The sequence below is a fragment of the Ischnura elegans genome, chromosome 10 (genome assembly GCF_921293095.1).
Source record: "Ischnura elegans chromosome 10, ioIscEleg1.1, whole genome shotgun sequence".
In the NCBI taxonomy this organism is placed as follows: domain Eukaryota; kingdom Metazoa; phylum Arthropoda; class Insecta; order Odonata; family Coenagrionidae; genus Ischnura; species Ischnura elegans.
In genome coordinates, this window is record NC_060255.1 from 9,043,563 (window position 1) to 9,062,172 (window position 18,610).

Genomic DNA, 18,610 nt, shown 5'->3' on the forward strand with positions numbered 1-18,610 from the left:
AATTTATTCTGGACACCACTGTGTTCTTAATTAATAAGCTGATGAATGTGTTTTATTTTAAATACGAAGGAAGAGTCGCAAAAGTAGGACGACATAATCTCTTTGCCATATAGGCGATACTTTTCAATAATATTTACATTCTACCTCACTATATATTCATCTCTCTCTATATTTATTGTAGAAGTACTTATTACTATATGTTATTTTAAAATAAAATTTACGATGAAGACGTAATTGATTTTCATATAGAATTTTCTGTTGTCCTTTTGAAAATTACAGGTTAGGTAAAGGAGAGATCCAAAATTGCTCCTCATTGTTCGCATTTGCATGAATAATATTATTATAAGGACTCAAGCTTTTTCTCGAAATTAAATGTCATTGCTGAGAGAAAGAATAACATTTCCTCCTAAGGGATGATTGCTTCTTGCATGTAAGCTTGACGGCCGTGTAAATTATATGGTTGAGTTTGCTTTGACATAATAAGGATAACCGTTATCTTTTCGTCTCTCTCAAAACTGATGATGCAAGGAAAACGTTTGTAGATTTCATAAATGTGGAAACAGTGGATCAAAAGAATGCCAAATGTGAAAATACATATTTATCAGCTTATGATAAAATTACTGATAGGCGTTACCAATGTCACCACATACCGTAGTAGTGTTTTTGTGGCGCTTTCCGAACCCGTGAGGAGTATGTATTAAATAGCAATTATTAGAGAATGGTTTTAAAATAATAGATTGAATGCCCGTTTTCTCGCTCTGTGTGATTTTGATCTGCTAAGTGCTCGGAACCTTAGCCTCTAAAGTTCAGTCGTTGCGATAGCTTACGCAGAATTGGGAGGGTTTGACTTCGTGGGAGGGCTACGGTTTAATGTAAAAAGGAGGGTATGAGAAAGCACTCTATTGGACAACATAGCGATTAATGCGTGGAAAACCCTCTCAGCTACTAAAAAACAATCCATATAGCGTGGATGTGGCATTACTTCATTACACACGCGGCGATTTTACTAATAGATATGAAGGATCATTGCTTCCGAACTTTGCTGCCGCGACTCTTCGAGCGAAGCCCCGCGTCTGGTGAGCAGCTACACACTGAATTCGGCTCTCAACGTTTCGCTCCAGCTCTTAGCGGCCACCTCGACGCATCCTCGTGGGTGGCGTTGGCGAGGGAAAGGAGGAAACACATTTGTGAGGGAGTATTGAATCGCCCCACCATCACCTCCGTGTCCACTTGCCTCCACCTAAATTGCCCTCTCTGCCCGCCTAACATTTTAAAGGCGTCGCAGATCTCGGATTTCGCGGGGCAGGTCTTCCATTTCTCGATGGAGGGCGGAAATCCCTTTTTCCTTTGAATCCTTCCTCCTCTCTTTTCCGTTCTCTCTCCGCTCCGACACGCGCGCTAAACGGAGGGCAAGTCCCTTGTATCTTTTCCCTTAAAAAGGAGTAGTACCCTTCATTTTCCTCTCTTCCCTTGTGTCCCCTTCTTTCGGAAATGAAACCCTTCCCAATCCATACCACGTATTCACGTTTTTGCGTTCTTTCCCGCTTGTTCTTCGCCTATACTCTGTTCATTTTATCTCTGCGGGTGAGCTGGTGTGGCTTAATCAGGTAGAGATGAGGGGAGGGTAAGTTTCTCGACATATGACTTTGCCTTTGCCAATCAGCAAGCAGTAGGCGTGGCCTCAGTGAGTCGCTCTCAAACCACCGCCGAGTGAACTTCGTGAATCTGCTCGTGGAGCAGTGTCGCCAGACCTCACGCGTTCTCCTTGTATGTGACTAAGTATGCCTTCCACCAACGCAACGGTGCTTCATTCAGCGCGGTGGCTGACAATGTCACGGGCGTCTGTGAAAGGATTATCCTCAATGACTTCCAAATGAGCAGGTATATTATCTCGGCACCGGGGCCATAATTACCTGTGGCCACCTATGACTCACACGTTTTCAGTGACAAAGTAGGGCGGCTACGTTACATTTGGCAACAATATGTTCGCTCCTCCTCTCTCTCTCGGTACTACCCCTCCCCTATCAGCGAAGCCATCCGAGAGTGTCCGGGCTCTCACGAAAGCTCACCCACAGACAAAGTGAATAGACTATAGTGGCACTTATTATCTATGTATTCTCGTGGCTTCCGTCATCTTTTCGTCTTCATCATCGCCTTGTCCATTTCCTAAGCTCTCTGGACCACAATGGCCGCTACGCTCCGTTGATGCTTCGGAAGGAGTTGTGTTTGATTGAATTGGCCATCTTGTCGGTCTATTTCTCACTTTTTTTAAAATAGCCATTTGCCGCGTTTCGATCTTCTCCTCGTGCCATTCGCGACCAACAGTCGTCGGCAAGAACGGTTCCGGAGATGAGCTGATGGCGTAACAGGCCACGTCATCTCTCTTTCCTCGCTTCGAAAGAGCGTGGCTCTATGTTGTTTACTCAACAGTGAGCAATATTTTGCATGAATGAGCGGTTCTCTCTGAACTAGCTAATGGAACTTTAATGACGTCACCAAGTCATGAAAATTGCATGCTGCAATTTCATGATTTTTATTTTACTCTTAGTAGAGAATGTTTGGCTGTGGGAGAGCATTTCGCCGTAACTTATCTTTCCCACACATCTACCGATTTATTTTATTTAACCGCGATTTCAACGCGGAGTGAACATTATGAAGTGATCGCTTACTGATCATGAGTTTAGAGTTCAACTCCTACTATAATGATAACCGGGGATGTTCTGTTTTAGCGGATACTGTGTGCTTTAATCAAGGAGACGGCGAATTGAAATACGCTTCAGTTCCACAGAGTGAGAAATCAATGTAACCATACGCCATTTGGCTTTACACAAACTTTGCATTGACCGGGGAAACTGAATAGTCTTGCGGCGGTATCGTCATGCATGAGGGTATTGTAATTTTGTGGAAAAGATAGGAAGGATGACTTGTATATGACGACGCGTTGTCACTTCGCTACAGCCGCTACGATCAATCACAGAGAATGGATTTTGAGTGCCGTGCCCACGGATTTCTTTGGCCCAGTTTTTATAACTTTTAATCCAAAGCAATTTTTACTAAGGAGTTTTATTTCCCTGTTAATGGTTCAATAATTGGTTTATATGAAGCTGTTGGCCATATCTCCTTTTTAACTTTCTTCTTCAAGTTAGATGGGTAATCTTTAATCTGTTAAAGGTAGAATATACCTATTACACTATGAGTACATACTTTAATTTATTTTCTGTTCAAATATAAACGATAACACCTCAACTCAAACGTCTTATCAGGATATTTTATATCACATGATAACTAGCTATTGGAATATTAACCTGCTTTGGCTGGTTTCAAGCGCGCGACCTCTGAATATGGCATAATGGAATGACATGAAACGCACTTTGAGGCCGCCGGTAAAGAATAAGGAGGACCATGGCGTGATTTTATGTCATTTGCGTATTATTTTTATCCATTAGTCCGAGTGCAGCTACTCCGACAACATTTCCATTTATTTTTTATTCTCGAGGTCAAATGGATATTATTGTGAATAACAAGTAATCCAATGTAGAAGTCAACAGTATAGGCACAAAAGGGTGGTTTCCTTTTATTTTTTTATTGCCTAAATCGAAAGATTATTACTCCTGAAGTGCGTATTTCACGCTTTTAGATTTTTAAATGACGATATCTATTTTTCGCGATTAAAGGAAAAGTGAAAATTTTCAAGCGCGCGAAAACGCGACGGCTACGTATGAATGCTGGGAAATCTTCGTGTGACGTCGTTCTGGTTCCCGCTGTCGGCGTGTGAGGTTACCTTGGGGCGAGGCTTTGAGCACTGATACGAAGCAGGCTGCTAGCAGGTAGCAGAGTACCCTGCTACCAGGTAGCGCTTGGCTTAAATAAGGATTATTAATACCCTATCAAACGAAGGAAACTTTCCGACCTTAGACAGTTTTAATAGGTGATTATTATATAAGACATGTTTCCTTGCGCTCTGTGCCTCATGCATGGATTGGTAATCTCAGACGATGTAAAACTCCTATCTACTCGTATAGAAACTAGGTCCCTGTGACGTCACGTGGAGTGGCATCGCATGGGCGCCAATTTGGGCTTTTTCAAATGCGGTTAGAATTGACCGTTGCCATTAGTCTGAACTGGGATTTCTAAAACCAAATAATTTGTATATTATGAATACACTAATGGTGGGTAACGAATCGAAATCAATACCTTTCGTTTTATTTGATGAAGGAAACTACCCTATTCCTCCTCTTGGAACTCTATGACTATAGCGAGTTTTGTGTATCATTATGAAAGTGAATTTTATAAAAGTCATTCCTGTTTATGCCTGAAATATTTGATATTGAATTTTCGATTGAACGATTGTCGATTTTGTGTTGATCTACGAGGCAGGTCTGTGATTGTATCGCCAAATAAGGTACTACTTGAGGGAAGACTTTATTGCACATTCACATTTGCGAAAATGTGCTCCTTGTTTCGATATTTGCATGGAAATGGAGCAATTTGATTTGTGAGTGACATTTCGGATCTCTTTCGCATTTTGCCTTTCGGAGATGATTTGCGACCGTCAGCCTCCTTTCCGGAATAATCACCGCTCGAATATCATTTGTATTCATTTCGATTGCACGATGTCAATAAATTCCTCTCTGTGTGCTGTCGGGAAGCATCTTGGCGTACCCTTCTTTCTCTCGTCTGCTGCCCCTCCTACGGCACTTTCAGGTTGAATTGTACCCACGGATATTCACGATGGCATGCATTGACGGGCGAGGATGTGGTACCGCTTTCATGCCTTCTCTGCGTTTGCCCTTCGAGGAAATATCAAGCCGACTGAAAACTATCTGAAGCCCTGACGCCAATGCATATCAAAATTTGCTGTCCCTAGGTTCCTGTCTATGCAGCATCTCAAGGAATACAATTCATAGCTGTTTCCTCTCCATGACGTAAACTTAAATAGGACGTTGGTACGATACTTGTGGTGATATTCGCTACTTATGTTATTCGTATATAAATTTGTTGTGCCACTTATGATTGGCGAGTTTTCCTCAAATTACACCTCCCTAGGTAGAATAATGAACTTTTATCACGACTATTTTGTAAATTATTGCCATTATTCATTTTTTGCATAATTTCCTGATGCATTGCGCAGATCCAGTGTGAAACTCGCTTAAGATTTTCGGGAGTAATTAATCGATAAAGACTTAGTCTTCCCTTTCGCGAGATTGTTGTTATTATGCTGGAGGGAGATAAATAACGAATTTTGAGGCTTTAAAGGAGGAAGGGCGGAAGAACTTCTTTAACGAGCCAATGACGATATTCTTATTCGTCAATTGATTTGCATTTGAAAACATTATGAGTTACAATAACTTAGCTATTCAGCATCACCATTACTAGTGAAAATCAGTTTCACATCAATCTCTTTCGCATAAAATGCAGCAACATACTGTGGAAAAAATCACAATAGTTTTAGAAAACATATCTACCTACATTTTTACATTCTAGCTACGTTTCTTGAGTCGTAAAAAATTGCTTGAGAATAAAAAAATTATGTTGGACATGGTGGGTAAGGAGGGGCAATCCGAATGAGATACGGAGGAGACAGGTGGTATGGATGGAGCGAGTACTTAGCGGGGATGAGATGTTGAAAACAGTGTTATAGGGTAGAATGTGGGATTAAAGGAGGGAGAGGGAGGAATAGAATATGATTTTTAGATAGAATGAATGGGAGTAGGCCTTATTGTGAATTGAAGAGGGAAGTGGTGGATGGGAAGGGAGATTCAAGAATACCCTTAAGTGGTCGAATACTTTAAAAATTAATCCGCGCGGTAAATACGAATTGTACATTCGTTCTTCTCCCACCGTTCCTTTCTCACTTCTCACCGCCTTGAATATCTTTTTTATTTTCAAGAGAATGATAACATTATGCACACATCATGTATCAGTTTGGAAAAATAAAGGATTTTCTTTACCTACGATGTGCTAATATTTTAAGTAATGTGTGTTCAATATAACGTCATAGCCTCCAAATCTGAGGAAATTGTGCATTTGAGGGTTAAGGATATTAAATCATGTAGTGATTCATGCTTCAAATTGACCAAACATTTCTTTACGTTGCATAACATAATGAAGTTTTGAATCTATGTTAATATTCCTACGTTTGCCGTTTAACCTCTGTTCCAAATTGATGCTCACCGATAGTAAACGAGGGTTTTTGTTAATGGTTTTGATGGATGATTCAACGTGTTTCACAGAATTTAAGAATTGAGCGTGAAGAATTTGGAGAATCACATCATTAAACTACTCACCTTCTTCTGTGACTTTCGATGCGCTGGCTTGAATCTTCTTTCTCACGGTGAACTGAGCAGTTTTTGCAATCATATGCCTGTTCTACGCATGGGTGAATGTTGCGTATTCTATACTATCAATATAATTGATTGTACGTTGCAATTAAAATGAAAATGAAAATATAATAAAGTGAGAACCTTTGCGGTTAAAATTGTTTTGGTGGCCGTCCGTCAGATGGAGTGCTTTTTGAGCTTATGCATTTGAATAAAAACTTTCGGCTGGTACCATTGTTTGAAGCTATCGCGGTTGCTTGGTTGAGGTATCTCATTGTCAGCTGTATTCAGAATTAGCAGCCATACGAGATGTTGCTTTGAAGTCTGATACGTTCAAAATTCTTTCTACCCCTCCCTTTCCAGTCTAAACGAGCCAATTTACTTATCCTACTACGCGATGGTGAACTTATTCCTTCAGGAAAATGTGACCAGAGGCAACCACGAAACGTCGAGTAATAAACTGAGTTAGTAAATAAAATCAACTGATTTGGGCGTTACTTGGTGGAACGATGAAATATTCATGGTGAAACAAAACTCAGTACTATTCCACAAACTTTTATTTTAACAGTCTACTAATTTCGACTTTTATACCGTCATTATCAAGATAATATATATTCAAGCCAGCGCATCAAAAGTCACAGAAGAGGGTAAGTATTTTAATGATTTGATTCTCCAAATTCTTCACGCTCAATTCTTAAATTCTGCAAAAGACGTTGAATCATCCATCAAAACCATTAGCAAAAGCCCTCGTTTACTATCGGTGAGCATCAATTTGGAACAGAGGATAAACGACAAACGTGGGAATATTAACATAGATTCACAACTTGATAATGACGGTAAAACTGAGTTAGCTTTACGCAGAGTTAGTGCACTGAGGAAGTGAGACCACAGGCAATGCTTAGTTCCCTTTCTAACCGCGCGGCATCTGAGCTTCAATTTTCAATTTCATTTAGTCCTTGAAAACTTATAAATATCGGTTAGGGCTACATTTCAGCTATTTCATTTGGTTTTATACTTCTTGGTAATTTTCTCTTTTATTGGTTGATTATATTGTAATATGTTGTGTGTTTGTTATCGCTGGCTATCTGTTCGAAGTGATGTCATTCGTTTGCGAAGATTTTTTTGCCGTATTTACCGTGCGATGAACGGCATACCTAAGTTATCTATAAAGATTTTCTTTGCACTTGGCGTGTTTATTTGGCGAACATAATTTTGAAGCTCGAATCTGGGATTTTTGAACACAAGTGGGCGAGCGTAGGTAATGGTGGATTTACGATCCCGACCGCGGCCGACTCTAGATCGATAGCTTAGAGAGCGTGGAGGCTTATAGGCCTCGTTCGTTTTACCAGGAAGCCATTGGCTCTTCCATTTTACTTCGCAAGCTACGCGAATTTCTTGCTCTGTTACTTCTCGCTCACAAATAGGGTAACATATTGCTTTAACGGCGCAGAGAAGAAATTATTGCTTCGATCACTGGTACTCGTAAGTCGTTCGGAGTCGAGCTCCTCATCACATGTATCGATTCTCTCTCATGCTCCAGCCCAGATAACTTCGTTAGGAAATTATAGTCCATGGGAGATATCTTATCGAACTTTTTCCATTTTGCGTTGAGTTTTAAAAAGCTATTATTACCCCAATTATCAATGTAGCAAGGTAAGGGCGTAATTTTTCATCCAAACTATTCAAGTAAGAGTAAGCAATGTTCTATATCGTGATCATTCATGTCGGGTCATTGTTTACATATTCTGCATGGCAAAATACTGCAGCTAAATCAGTGATTTTGAGAGAGCTGAATGTTTAAAAACTTTTATCCCCCATTCAGAGTAGTGTGCCGAGAAACCTGTGATTCAATCGAGTATTCTTGAAAAAGGAATGACATTGAAAACTACGACCGATATGCTGTGTGTAGGGACTGCTACTTAGCACAGAAATGTATTTCTGAATAGTCGAATATAATAAAAAAAAGAAGTTTAAGCGGTAAAAAAATCATAAGTTAGGCGAAATACACTATTCGCAAATATAGGTGGCAGCACCGTGGCCAACGGAGAGATACAGCAATCGGCCATATGAATTACGTGTTTGGTGAATGGTTTTTATTTACTAAAATTTGGCGAAGTTCTCCATAGTTGTAACTGTTAAGATTTTAAAATACGTTCATTTGGAACGAAAGCCTTATAATGCAGGCACGAAATCGTTAAATTCCTATCGCGTAATTAATCAAATGAGTAGTACGTGATAGCCCGTTTTCAGAATGTCCGTATGTACTCAAAACACGTTAATTGAATCGGAGATCTCATGAGGTTAAATTCGATCTTATCTGCGAAGGGTTTTGACTTCGAAATGAAAGCCGGAACTAGTGATACGTCACGGATCGGTCGAGCTCTTCATTGGTAACAATGATTTTTAATTTTTGTTTTTATTGTCGGGAGAAGTAAGAAAGAAATTATCAGCTGAATAGCTCAGGATGAAGAGAGTATTCCACCAAAAGAGAGACCTGCTTACAGCGGGAAACTTAAATATGGAAGTAAAGAAACAATTTATAAGAACCTACATTTGGAGTATGCTCCAATACGGAAGTGAGGCATGGACAATGACCGCAGCGGAGAAAGCAAGGATAGAGGCCTTGGAAATGTGGTGCTACAGAAGAATGATGAAGATCAAATGGATCGACCGAGTTAGTGACGAGGAAGTCCTAAGAAGAGTTGGAGAGAGGAGAAACCTCATGAAAGACAATCGTCGAGAAAAACAAGAAGACGGGACAACCTTATAGGCCACAACCTGAGACATGATGGCCTGATGAAGACAATCGTCGAGGGACAAGTGGAAGGCAAGAACGGAAAAGGAAGACCTCGAACAAAATATATGGAACAAGTAAAGAAGGATGTGAAAGAGAAGAAATACGTAGGTGTGAAAAGATTAGCTGCTAGGAGAACTGAGTGGAGATCTGCGTCAAACCAATCCTAGGATTGTTGACAAGTGAGGATCTGCAGCTACATCTACATAATACCTCACAAGTCGCGTAAAAGGCGTGTGGCAGGGGGTGTTAGGACACTAGCCGTCTACTTATAAAAAATGAAGTGCTCTAACGAAGTTGGGACTAGCGTTTATTAAAGTCCTTTATGGTTTGGGGGAAAAACGAATTCCCATATCTATCCGTTCGGCAAAACATTTCTCTTTATTTATCGCATCTATCGGACCTGGAAATCTAGTGTGGCTCCAGTATTATGTTCTCCGTGTCGCTCTTAAAGACATACATTCTCAATTGTTCCAGTAATCTAAGCCTAGCGCGCAGCCTCCGAGTCTCCAGCTGCTCCCAGCCTAATTCGCTTAACATCCGGGTAACACTGTCTTTACGCCCGTAGCAGTTTTTCACGAAACGCGCAGCCTTCCTTTTTATTTTATTCAGTTCGTGGATTAAGTCTCTCTGCACCGGAATGATTTCGAATGATGATGATGATGTTTTTATTGTGATTTTTATATGCAGCAGTGTTAGCCAGTAAAAAATGAGGTTTGAATGGTTGCGAGAGCAGACAGGTGAAAAGTAATGAGAGCTCAAAATCTGTGAAAAGTGGCTGCGGAGTGAGCGGGGCTCGCTTCGATTGCACTTCGTGGTGCCGGGGAAGAGGCAGTCATGGCCTCGATAAGGGGTTACGGAGAGCCTCCCTCGAGTGCAGCAAAACACTCCCAAGGGACCCCTGACCCCGTCCACGGACGCACGGACTGAATGTGGCTCCGAGGAGAGGGGAATGGCTTTTTTGGGGGGATAGGACATTCTTTCTTTGTCAGGGATTTCCGACCATCTGGGCTTTTTCTTGCTCGTCCCTTTTTCGGTGTGGGGAGCCGTGAGTGAGCTGGGAAGTGGAAGTACCTACAAACGACAAGTAATGGCAATCGGCGGAAAGAGAGGTCTTCGGCTCGATGTCGATAAAATATTGAAGGCTCGAAATCGCAAGACTGCGAAGGGGAGGCCGTATGGACCAATACAAGAGGCCAAAACCTCGGGGACTAATAATGATAATGTGGTCAACAGTGGATGGACGGCTAGGCCACCTTTCTCGCGACCTGTGTAGCCGCTCGAGCAAGAAAAGGATCTCTCTGGACTGAACTATGGTATGAGTAATAAGAAATTGTCCAATTCCATAATATGTCCATTCATTCACCCTACAAAAATCACGTTTTACTTTACCAGGACATAACCTTACGCTATATAAACGTTATTTCTTGTTTATAGGCCAAAAAGTGTATAACTTAATACCTGATTCATGCCTGAAAGCAAAAAATAATAATGCAATTATGAAAAATATATAGTCTTGGTTGTTTAGAATGCAAAGAATGGAGGATATTTTTCTATGATATAATACCATGTAATACATATACGTACTTACTTCAATTCAGATGCTGTGCCTAAAATGTTTCTATGACAGCATTACCCTAATGTAAATGATGGTAGCCATAAAACAGGTTGTCCTTAATGGCTACCTAAAGTTATTCCGTTTATTGTAATTAATTCTATTTTGTACTTTTTATTTTTTTGGAGTAATAAACAATTATTATTATTATATATTGTATTTTGGCGTAAAAGATTTAAATGCAGGGCAAAAATCATGCAAAACATCATCCATAATTTGAATTTCTGACCATTCGAAGGGCAATATGTTAAAATTCCTGTATAACACGGCGAGGAAACTCGCGATTTACAAAAATATGTTCATGCTGCTGGAACAATAAATAATATACATTATTGTAACTGCTTAGGGGATGAGAATGCTTATTGAGCAATACAATTCCTAAATTGAGGCTATTAAATGACCTACCTAGAGAATTATTTTTCATGAGCGCAGTCTTTACACCACACGCAAACATACTGCTTTGAAGATGTGCTTCGCTGGTATTAGGCAGGAGTACGCAGCAAACCTACGCAGAGCATTCGTATTAGAGGAGCTGGATGCAGTTACCATCAAGTGGGATGGAAATTTGCTTCCAGCATCGATGGGCAAAGAACTGGTGGATAGGCTCCCTGTCATAGCCAAAAGTTCGAGAGCTAAGCATGTACCTAGTGTTACAATTTAACCACCAGAAAGTGAGAAATATCAAGTCGTACCGTGTATCAGATGCTGAACGAGTGAAAATGTCCAAGCATTCTGCTGCGATACAACTGCGACCAAACTTGGGGGACTCAGTTGCTCATGCGCCTTATTGGAGCAGCTTCTCAAAAAGGATAATTTGCTTCTACCACGCCGGCACTACATATACAGGCTGGTTTTTAGAAGTGTCTTCGGCGCGAAGATCGTGAAGTCTTCGGACACTAATGTTCCTCTGGTTTAAATATTTCTAAAACCTATGGAGAATAAATCACTAAGCTCATATACTAGCCCGTTTTGGCAATAAATACAGATAAATATAGCATGCAAGGTTATATTGACAAAGTGTAAATTTTATCTAAAGAATTTTATGGTTTTATGACGAGTGAGAATGATCAACAAATGTTGAGCGTATGCAACCCGCGTGCCACCAAAAACGTCTGCCTTGGGTGGGGCGCGCTCACTCTTGGGGCCGTGTCTCGGGAACCACTGCATGCACTGGTCACAATTGGAAAATATTTTAGGTGCAGCATGTAAAATGTCCAATGTATCGTTCGTTATCATAAAAAATCAGTTGAAAAATACCAGCGACTTCTTAACACCATTCATATCGGAAAAACAGCCGAAAATACCAAATTTTCTCAACTTTCAGTGGGATGCGGCACGTTTTCCCGTTACCCAATTGCAATAATATTTTAGAGGATATGTTTTTACACGAAATGGCATAAAATGAGGGGGCGTTCCGAAAGAAATTCGAAAAATGGATAATTAAGTACCACCCTATTGTGCAGTCATGTTTATAATAGGGTGGTTTCCTATTATTTTTTTATTGCCTACATCGAAAGATTATTACTCCTGGAGTACGTATTTCACGCTTTCAGATTTTTTAATGACAATTTCTATTTTTCGAGATTAATTGAAAAGTGAAAATTTTCAAGCGCGCGAAAACGCGACGGCTAAGTAGGAATGCTGGGAAAAGCCCGTCTGACGTCATTTTGGATCCCGCTTTCACCGTGTGAGGTGACCTTGGGGCGAGGATATTGTGCGCCGCTGCAATGCTGGCGGCTTGCAGGTAGCAGAGTACTCTGCTAGCAGGTAGCGCTTGGCTTAATACAGTGAAAATTGATCGAGGTCATGTAGCACTGCTATGATAAATCAAATGATATCATGTGAGTCATAGTAGAAATGAAAAAATCATGAATAAAGAACATAGGTGTTTATATCTTCGAGAACATTGAGGAAATTTTGTTCATCAATGTCTATGTTTGTATTTATTACTTTTATTTTTGAATAATTGTCATCTTGGAGAATAAGAATTCTTTAACTACTTTATACGTGATGTAAGTTTTACTTCGAACATAAGATCTTGTCTGATGATGAAAGCTGACTCTTCGAGTTCTTTTTGATGCCCGACCCATGCTATTACGGTCTTCATTTTTCCTTATAACTCGCAAATTCATATTATTTTCCTTTTGCTCTGTAGAATCTCCCACCCTAGGGCTCTCATCATATCTTCTACATCTACATCTACATACTACCCCACAAGCCGCCTAAAAGGTGTTGGCAGGGGGTGTTAGGACTCCAGCCGTTTACACATCAATGGAAACGCTCTAACAAAATTACGACTAGCATTTATTAAAGTCCTTTATGGTTTTGGGAGAAAACGAATTCACATATCTATCCGTTAGAAAAATTATCTCTCTTAATTTATCGCCTCTGTCACCCCTGAAATATAGTGGGGATCTAAGATTATTTGGTTCTCTTGTGCGCTCTCTATCCGCTTACTGCAATTCAGAGCGTACCTACTTCTCTGCTTTTTCAAAATGTCCCCAACTTCCCAACGTGGCCTTCCTGGAATGGGTCACAATCAATCGCTGCGAACTAGTGCTGGCTGGAAAAAACACTTTTTAAGCCATTTTTTGCTCAATAGATTCCTCATCATCCAATGCAAAGCTTTGAAATCTTAGCATGTTACTCGCTCGACTTGTCATCCTTGATCCTAGATCGATCGTTAATGAAGCTCCTTGGATTTAGCATGAGTTCCATACCACCATAAACAGCTCATATTGGCCTTTTACATCGGGGTCATCAACAAGATAACGTTTACTTGTGCACGAACAAGCATGCCTTGGGTAGGGGCAACGTCCCCAGGCGGAACTCAGACCCGCGACCTCTTGTTTGGCAGGCGAGAACTTTACCCCGCCACCTCCGAGGCCGGCAAAGTGAGTTTTTATTTTTATACTAGTTATATTTTTATATAATTAAATTAAATTTTATTTACCGAAAGTGAATTCTACTTACATTGAGTGTGTTTCTTATGTGAAAAGGTAGGATGTCTACTTTTGCTAAAATTTACACCTATATGGTTAGTTCTTATCCTTTCAGAAAGATAAGTAGGAGCCTTTTTGAACGGCAACGTGTTTTTATTACTGTAGGTAAATACTGCAGTCGTCGGTTGAAGGACGCATGTCAGAAACAATGCTATCCGAGAGGTCATTTACTTAGATTAGCAAGAGAAGTGGCCCCTAGACGCTTCCTTGAAGAAACCCTGATCTATGCCTCCCATCAACACTTTTCTCCTGTTGTTTCTCCCGTTGATTCCTGCCTATAAGAAAGCTTACTATCCAATATTCAACCCTTCCGTTTAGTAGTAACACCTCCAGCTTTGAGAGGACATGGTTGCCAAGCACTCCAACAAAGGCTGTCGGGAGATCCATGATTATAGCATCGATCTTCTTTCCTTCGTCGATAGCTTCGCCGGTGACTTCACTTGTCCGAAAAAGCTGAGTTTCACGGGAAATGCCTGTTCTAAATCTATGTTAATGTCTGAACAACCAACTATAGAGGAATAATAGATACAGCAGGTATAGTTTTTTGTTTAGACATATTTTTATTTGTCCATTTACGGGGTAATGCATGCCTGCTCATTTGCATTGAATAAGTGCCTACGGTGAAATTGCAGAGCCTCCCATATTAATCATGTCTGTTGCATAACCGTGGTCTCAAAATAGATCGTACTAAATTGCTACGTGATAGATACAGCAGGTATTGTATTATAATATTATAAACAGTGATTAACATCATGCTTAAATTATATACATTCACAGAGGGCAAAGTGATGACTGTAGTGATACTAATATGTAAATTCTTCAATACAATGTCTGACGACAATTTTAGTATTACAATCCATTTCACGATGACAGCGAAGAATTATAGAATTATTTTCGAACTCAGATGAGATATTAGAGGATTAAGTATTTCACAATATTTATTTGTGGCTGAACATAAAAATTCTCATGATCTTCGTCCACAATTGTATATCACAAGTAATATCTTTTCAATACGGTGCAGAAACGGATTTCTTTTTCGCTACATGGCTTAAATTGAAAAACTACAAACTAGTTATTGTTTCATAAGAACACTGGTTTTCATAAAATATATATAAAAACAATAGATTATCTAAAAAGTTAAAATATCTGTGGAGCTATCCATCGCACTCTGTGTCAACTGAAGGAGCTCATGAAACAGCGCCATCCATTGGCCGTAGTTTTAAATGCTTTGACCATCTAATCCGATAGCCGTACTGCACAAATATCGGCTTACGCAGAAGAGTTTTCTTTTGTTGGGGACTACCCAGAGATCTTTGCCAACTTTGCTGCTTGTGGAACCGCCAATCCATTTCTTGAATGCTTAGAGTTCGAAGTTAGCGATTTTAGCACAAAGCATTGCAAAGAACAGGTCTCCTGTTCATTCTAAGCTTGTTACTCGGCCTTCTGTGAACGTCTGTCTGTTACATGAGTTTTCCTGCCCAAGATGTTTATTTATTTGCAATAAACCCAAAAACAGTGCATGAGACCTTTTACATTGAATTTTTAAACAAATGGTTAAATAATAAATCGTAACAAGAAATAACAACAACAAAAAATATGATTAAATACACTCCGATATCACGTAATACTTAACTTCTATGAACGCCTCATTCGCTCATTTGTTATTTTGGGAAGGGTGGAGAAAGAAAAGAGGGATTTAAAGAGGAAGTTTCCAGATGGCCGTCGTAAATGATGAAATTGATGATGTTATATCAACAGAAGGAGCTTTGATGGAATTGTAGGTAAGAGGTAGCCGGTAGGTAAGGGATCTCTGGGTCACAGATAAACGGTGGAGAGGTAGATGGAAAAGAGATGAGTTCCGTGTTTTACGGGAAGGGACACGGAGGGAGAACATTGAAAGAATGTCGTTAGACCTGAAGTGGCCATTCATGATTCGGTGGAAAAACCTGAGGTCACTAAGAATAGGTCACTAATATCTTCTTCGTACCTACTTCTTTTACAAAATGCTTGTCCTACGGTGGAACGTGTGATTTTCTGGCAAAAATTCGTTCAATCATGGACAATCTAATAGCCCAAATATGACTGTTTCCAGTGTGATGTCATCCGAAGGAGGAGAGTGGGGCATTGGCTCCCCGTCCAACTTTTCGGAACTTCTTGGGAGTCATCTCCAGGTGGCGTCGCCTATTTCGTGGAAACTTAATCATCTGCCCTCACTCGTTGAGGATTTCAGCCTTCAACTTAATCTATCTCAACATTTTTATGTGAGTATTGCGTGAACGCTTCTCATCAGGATTTAGCGTGACACGCAGGCCTGCGAAGTGAAAGGTGAAGAGGTACACATTTATTAGATATTATTTTTTTTAAACCGGCCCCAGACGTTATTTGAAAAAACACCATTTTTTTGTCACCGAAATATTTTAGAAGGGATGGACTTTGACAGCCTTATCTATTGCATCAACATTGGATTCCCCGAGTTTTTTACCATTCGCTTAGGTATATATATATATTGTTTGAAACGAGCGTGCTGCGCCCGCTCCCGGCGGGATTCCCCCGCTCTTTTCAATGCAGGTCCACAGAGGGATAGGCGCGTTTCTAGTTTTATAATGTAGAAAAAATGCAGGGTCTTATGTACAAATTTAATTGGAATGTTCATGTAAAAATTGAGGACAGAGGACCTCTTTAAACACAACATTGGAAGTAATTACACTATCCTCCGTTAAACGCACATGATGACTCATACTTACGTATCAACAGGAGACTTGAATGTGGAATCAGCCGCATTTTGATAAAAGTTATTTAAAGAATGCGAGATATTGTTGCAAATGAACAAATGTATCAGTTTTTGCGCCATTAGCTTCAGGAATATTTACCGGTTTTTGTTGTTTTAATTATTTAAAAACCAATTTTAGGAAATAATAGCAATATCTTGCAAGTAAGATATGCCGTCGCATGTTCTCTGATAAATTCTGTGCATTTTGGTCCCTCATTTGTAGAGTTTGGTTGCGTATAAGTTGAGAAAAATGTATCTATACAGTAGAAATAATATAGAAGATTGGCAATTGACTTTGAAAGCAGAGTAATTTACTCTCATTTCCCCATGAATGTGGGTGCCTTGTTTAGTGAATGTGACAGTCGAATACGAAATACTAATTATTATATCATCTCTGTTATTATATAGATTTAAAGGTCGAGAGCGTCCGTAGCCTTTAGTGAAGCCTTAAACAATTCCCCGTTAAAGCTAATATTCTCAACGACTTACGTGCAAATGAAATTATTACAGAAAAATTCCTTAGTCTATGAAGTGAACCTTTAGTTGCTTCCGATCGCAAAAGCAATAAGGGGTACCTACGCCACTTCATGTGGAAATATATTTGACTTGGGCCCAGCATCATCCTAAATATTTGATTTGAAAGACCCTCGGCGTGAGGTTTAACATCGAATTTTACGTCTTGCCCAAGAAAGAGGAGTTACCTTGCTAATTTATCGCTGTTCCGACTTCGGCGTTAAGGATGCGGAAACACTTGCGCAATTTAGAAATAAGAAGCGTAAGGACTTTTTAACCTTTAATTTTTTTTTTCATCGGTCGATTTTCTTTCATCCGAAATTGGTGGTGTGATGCATTTTTCATGTCGCGTCCATGTGTCTTATCTGCGAAATCTATACTTCTGCTTCATTTTATTTCAACTTTAAGGCATTTCCTCTTTGACTTGCTGGCTGAATGAAGGCGATTCGCACAGAAGATATGGAGGGGGCTTTTGAAACGTTACTGTTTGCGAATTGAGGCTCAAAATACGAGATTAGAGCATTTTCAAAGGAGGGCTTTGTCAATAGACTCTCATATTGAAGTCGTTTCTTTGACGAAATCACCAGAAATTCAGGCCTCGCGAACGCATCGAATTTTCTCAGGGACTTTTAATGCCCTTTAATGGAAATTATTTGATGGCTCAGTTGTTGAAAAACGTATAACGTGTATCACTTCACACAATTTATTGCTAAACCGATCGCTGACGCCGCTTTCGTGCCATTCTCTAGTGACCCTAGCGAGTGAGTGCGATATTGATAGAGTGAGATATTGTGGGAATGGTTATGGAGGCTGAAGGGGTATGTATGGGGTTAGGGTCGTGTTGAAGGTCAAGGGTCCAGTTGGAATGCAATTTTAAGGGTGCGCATGGTAAAGTCTAGACCGATGGAAAGGTAATTTTCATTTAAAAATTTTTCCCATATGATATACCTAAGCTGGGAAGAGTATTAAGCGGGAAGAAGGTGTCTAAAACAGTGTGAGCGGTTGGGATACATAGGAGGGGAATGGGAATAAGGAGGGAATCAGGAGGATGGGAGACAGGACGGAATGATTCGAATAATGCTCTATGTACCTGCCTGAAGCATTAGAATATTGTAATAAATAAATTAATATAATGCAAATTAGAACGCCAATTCGTATGCATCATATAAAGTGACTCGCCGTGACGGTGTCGGAACCGCAAAATATGCAAAAAAATTGAAAAAAGGATTTAAGGGATGACTTTACAACACCGCTATTCATACGAAAGAACTCACGACCCGGCTTTCTTATTAATTTAGATGTTATACAGGTGAATTCAATAAGGTCAAGATAAATAGGACGGGGGAGAGTATTTCTATAAATAGTGTGAATTATAGCATATATTAGGTCTTGAAATATGTCATACTTATTTCACAGGTACCTTTGTGAAATTTATCATCGTTCGTTTAATAGTATTAGGCTCAACTATGTGGAAGTTAATATTCGAAAATGAAAAGGAGACTTCGTTGACTTCCACTGATTTATTTCGTCCGTACGACATGTTTCGAACCATAGATGTCATTATCAATACCAAATCATCAAACACCAAAGTACTTG

General features: G+C 39.9%; 1 protein-coding gene across 2 annotated transcripts in view; it reads right to left on the reverse strand.

The window, feature by feature from the left end:
* The window catches only part of LOC124166817 (lachesin-like), a 761,748-nt gene that overhangs the window by 174,631 nt on the left and 568,507 nt on the right, over positions 1-18,610 (reverse strand). The window lies entirely within an intron of this gene.